The following is a 5,854-nucleotide window of genomic DNA, read 5'->3' as shown; positions in this document are numbered from 1 at the left end:
GTACGTTTCAGGTAACACTATTAATGCTACGCATTTTAAAATTGTTTGAAACAGTATGTAATTTTATGTTATTTTCTTAGAAAAACAGTGCCGTATCTATTGTATTTTTACGGGATCAAATCTGTCTATAATATTAATAGCGTTTGCTTATCCATCTCTGCTGCACTGAACTTTTAACGCTACGGACAGGGTACAGATTTTCGTCTTACAGATTCAGAAAGCAAGCGATATAATAACAACAAGGAATGGTGAGAATTTTGACATTTTTGTAACACTTAGTGAACATTTTTTATTTTCTTAATGAGATTTATGCAGAATTATTTATTTCAATGTCTTTGTCGACAATATTTCATACTCGCTTGATTTGCATTTCAGATGAAGAAAGCATTTTCATTGTCCTTATTGTTTTCTTTTCTGTTTTTATTATATATAATTACTAGCTTTTCGGACCGCGCGAAGCGCGGTCCTCAAAGCCAGCCTTTCTATTCGGACCGCGCTTTGCGCGGTCCTCATATAGTCTATATTAAATCCGTTTTAACACAAAAAATTAATTCTTTTTTTGTATTACCGCGAACTACTTCCACATTTGTTGTTCGACTTTCACGAAATTTATACCAAAATAAATGTTTAAATTTTTTTGTGGATGACTACTATGTTATCTATTTCTTTCTCCCAGATATTTTATTTTCTTTTTTTAAGACACGCTTTCTCTCTCTCTCACTCTAAAACACACGCGCTCCCTCTCTCTCTCTTTAAGACACATGCTCTCTCTCTCCTTATCTCTCTCCCTCCCTCTTTCTTTAAGACACACGCTCTCTCTCTCTCTCTCTCTCTCTCTCTCTCTCTCTCTCTCTCTCTCTCTCTGTGTATGTGTGTGGGGTTTTTTAAGTTTACGCTTTCACCTACGCATCCACCCACACAATCGCATATTTATGAACGGATTTTTTAAAAAATTGGTACCAAAATGTTGCAAATTTTTGGCGACGATGTGGTTTTTTCAAGTGTTACACCTCCACCCACACGCATGCGCATTTATGGACCAATTTTCACGAAATTAGTACCAAAATGTTGCAAATTTTTCTGAGAAAGCTGCTGTGTGGTTTTTTTAAGTTTTATCCCACCCACGCATGCATCCACGCATTCACACATTTATTCACATACTTTTTTGAAATTTGTAGTTAAATTTCGTTGGAGATGGCTACTATGATTTTAACAAATTTTTATCATCCTATTCATCCACCCACGCACCCATGCACCCATTTGCATACGCATTTATTGACTTGGTCACACCAAGAAGTAATTTTTAAAAAATTTGTGTACGTATTTGTGATTATGTGTGCAATTCGTGTAAATAAACCTTTAATTTGTATGCAATTTTCACGAAATTAGTACCAAAATGTTGCAAATTTTTGCAATCACAAACATGTACACAAATTTATTTAAAATTACTTATTGGTGTGACCAAGTCAATAAATGCGTATGCACATGGGTGCATGGGTGCGTGGGTGGATGAATAGGATGATAAAAATTTGTTAAAATCATAGTAGCCATCCTCAACAAAATTTGAGTACAAATTTCGAAAAAGTCTGTGAATAAATGTGTGAATGCGTGGGTGAATGCGTGGGTGGGATAAAACTTTAAAAAACCACACAGCAGCTTTCTCAAAAAAATTTGCAACATTTTTGTACCAATTTCGTAAAAATATTGGTCCATAAATGCGCACGCGCGTGGATGAATGCGTGGGTGGAGGTGTAACAATTGAAAAAACTACATCGTCGCCATCTTCAAAAAATTTGCAACATTTTGGTACCAATTTTAAAAAAATCGGTTTATAAATATACGATTGCGTGGGTGGGTGCGTGGGTGGAGGCGTAAACTTAAAAAAATAAAACATCAGCTTTGTCAGAAAAATTTGCAACATTTTGGTACTAATTTCGTGAAAATTGGTCATAAATGCGCATGCGCGTGGGTTGGTGCGTGGGTTGAGGTGTAACACTTGAAAAAACCGCATCGTCGCCATCTCCAAAAAATTTGCAACATTTTTGTACCAATTTCGTAAAAATATTGGTCCATAAATGCGCACGCGCGTGGATGATTGCGTGGGTGGAGGCGTAAACTTAAAAAAATAAAACACCAGTTTCCTCAGAAAAATTTGCAACATTTTGGTACTAATTTCGTGAAAATTGGTCCATAAATGCGCATGCGTGTGGGTGGATGCGTGGGTGGATGCGTGGGTGGAGGTGTTACACTTAAAAAAACCGCATCGTCGCTATCTCCAAAAATTTTGCAACATTTTGATACCATGTGTTCAGAAATATTGCAAAAAAAAATTTTTTTCGCAAAAACATACCCTCCTCTGAAGAAAAAAAATAAAAATAAAAAAATTAAAAAAAAAAACCACAGCAGCCACCCCCGAAAAATTTGCAACATTTTGGTACCAATTTCGAGACAATCGGTCCACAAATGCGGAAGTAGTTCGGGCACAGACAGACAGACAGACAGACGGACGGTGCTTATATATATAGATTAAATTAATCCCTCTCTTTCTTTCTCTCTCTCTCTCTCTCTCTCTCTCTCTCTCTCTCTCTCTCTCTCTCTCTCTCTCCCTCTCCCTCCTCAATATTATATATAATAATATAATATTATAAATAAATATTATGTAATATAATCATTTTTTGCAGTAAAACAGAAAGCTCGATGGGCAAGAGCCGGAAGAGGTACCAATTTAAAAAAAATCGGTTCATAAATATACGATTGCGTGGGTGGGTGCGTGGGTGGAGGGGTAAACTTAAAAAAATAAACCAGTAGTTTTCTCAAAAAAATTTGCAACATTTTGGTACTAATTTCGTGAAAATTGGTCCATAAATGCGCATGCGCGTGGGTGGATGCGTGGGTGGAGGGGTAAACTTAAAAAAATAAACCAGTAGTTTTCTCAAAAAAATTTGCAACATTTTGGTACTAATTTCGTGAAAATTGGTCCATAAATGCGCATGCGCGTGGGTGGATGCGTGGGTGGGTGCGTGGGTGGGGGTGTAACACTTAAAAAAACCGCATCGTCGTTATCTCCAAAAAAATTTGCAACATTTTGATACCATGTGTTCAGAAATATTGCAAAAAAAGATTAAACATACCCTCCTCTGTAGAAAAAAAAAAAAATTAAAAAATTAAAAAAAAAACCCCACAGCAGCCACCCCCAAAAAATTTGCAACATTTTGGTACCAGTTTCACGAATATCGGTCCACAAATGTGGAAGTAGTTCGCGTACATACATACAGACAGACGGTGCTTATATATATAGATATGATTTACAAGAAAAAAAAACATTTATTGCTTTAACTTGAATCGTATCTTTTCAACATAGTCTGTAATTTTCGAAATGTCGCAATAAATTAGTGAGAATAAAGTTAACAAATACGCATTTATTTTATAAAAAAATTACATTTTTAAGAAGTTATTCAAACTATTGTTTCTCTTTTTTTTTTGAAGATTGTAATTTATTCTTTTATTTTTCAATTCTATAATTTGATATATAAAAATTTATTATTTTTTATTGAAAGATGACTTAATATTAATATTTGTGTGCAGGTTCAAACTATATATAACTATATAAAAAAAGTTATATCACAAATCAGGCACCAACGAGCAATCAGCAATTTAATATAATTTTATTAAAATTGAAATAATTAATTTTACAGTTTTATATTTTGATGTAAACGTTTCTTTAAAGGATTTAGTTTAAAATCTTATATAGAAAATTTATATTACTTTACACATTATTGAATCAAATCAATGATTGCAATACTGTGAAAAATACGTAGAAGTGCAAACTGGATTTGCGTAAAATTACATAGTTTCCATCTTGATAAACATATTATGTTGTATAAATCGCAGTTAAAGAATGCATAAAATATTTTTCCTGATGTCCATACTTGAATAATTATTTTCTGAGATAGATTCTTCGATTACATCATACATTTACACCAATATAAATATATAATGTAAGTAAAAATCTCTTCATTATTTATTCATTGACTTCATCGTTGTTTTTAAATACTTTAATATTTTTGAAAATATATGTAATGATTTTTTTGATTAAAGAATAATGTTTTAAGCGATTAAACGTGTTGGATAACATCGATTAATTCATCTATCATGAGCAGAAGTTTATTAATATTTTTTCTTACATTTTGTATACATGATTTCGCGATAAATAAATTGCCTTCCAACATTATCAACAATTTGTTATTCACGATACATTCTTGTTTGAATGATCGTATTTGTGCTTCTCATGTAATTTTCTCATATGCATGTTAAAAATAAACTAATAAAATATGCATAGTATATTTAACGCAATTACTACCTTTATTTCAATCGAATAATCAAAAATTGCTCTGAAAAATAATTGCTTCTTTGCATATGTCGAATTCAGATTGACAAATGTATTTTAAAAGATAGATTAAAATTATTTAAATTAAGAATTATAATAATATACATAATAAAATTCGGCGAATTAAAATTATTATTGCACAGCGTTTCGAAATCGTTCTATTTTGTCAATGCATATGAAGCATTTTAATTTTTCGGAACGATTGCTTCCGGGCTTTGCGTAAGAATTAATAACTTCTTTTGTGTACAAAATTTTTGTTTGTCAAATTTCTATTATGTATGCACATAATTTTAATACCCGTATTTTTATTTCTTTTTTATCTTTTTATTTCTTTAATTAAATAAAATTAAAATAATCATCATATATTATGTATACAGGGTGTCCCATAATTCGCGAATCACCTTTCATGGGCAGATAGAGCGTGTTAAACTGAATAGAAAAGTCCTGTATCATTTTGCGATATTTGCAATAATTATTGAGTTATTAACTAAAATATCTAATCGAATGAACAGGTAGAAAGCGGTAGACCGGACTCGGTGTGCATGTCGGATAACTTATTTGTTATATGCCGCTTAGTATCAAAAGTATCATCTTACTTTTCGGCGCCACTATACTGGTCGCCGCTCGCTGCATGACGCCGTCTCTCGATCAAATAATGCTTTCTACCTGCTTATTCGTTTAGATATTTTAATTAATGTCTCAATAGTTATTGCAAATATCGCAAAATGATACATGAATTTTCTATTCAGTTTAACACGCTCTATCTGCCCATGAAAGGTGATTCGCGAATTATGGGACACCCTGTATAGTTATTAGTAGATTTCGGATTATATGCAAATTGCATATTTGTTATTTTTGCATATTCTACAAGAAGATTAATAATGTGAATAAATTATAATTTTTTTAATTAATAAACATTAATTAGTTGAAACTATTACAATTTTTTCACATTATCAATGCTGTCATAAAATGTGCAAAAAGTAACAATTATGCAATTTGCATATAATTCGAAGTCTAGTTCTTAGTATATAATTTGATAACAGTATACAGACAGTGTGTGTGTGTGTGTGTGTATGAGTAGGTGTGTTTGTGACTGTTTGTGTGTATGTGTTCCCTAGAATTAAAATTATTATTGCACAGCGTTTCGTAATAGTTTCATTTTGTCAATCGTATGAAGCACTTTAATAATTAATAATTAGGAACAACTGCTTCCGGGTTTTGCGCAAGAATTAATAACTTCTATTGTGTATAAAATTTCTCTCGTCAAATTTTTATTATGCACATAATTTTACAAGGATAGAGAATGTATCGCTGCAAAGAGCCAAATATAATACTTAGAAATTCGCTAAGAGAAGAGAGGAATAATCTCTAAATTGAGATTTAAATTCCACTTACCTTTTTACCCTCCTAAAACTGATGTAGACGAGAAAAATATATCGATCCGAAAAAGTCGGCTGAATCGGGAAA

The sequence above is a fragment of the Nylanderia fulva genome, unplaced genomic scaffold (genome assembly GCF_048542155.1).
Source record: "Nylanderia fulva isolate GAGA-0341 unplaced genomic scaffold, ASM4854215v1 Scaffold35, whole genome shotgun sequence".
Classification (NCBI taxonomy): Eukaryota; Metazoa; Arthropoda; class Insecta; order Hymenoptera; family Formicidae; genus Nylanderia; species Nylanderia fulva.
Note: the sequence above shows the minus strand (reverse complement) of the source record.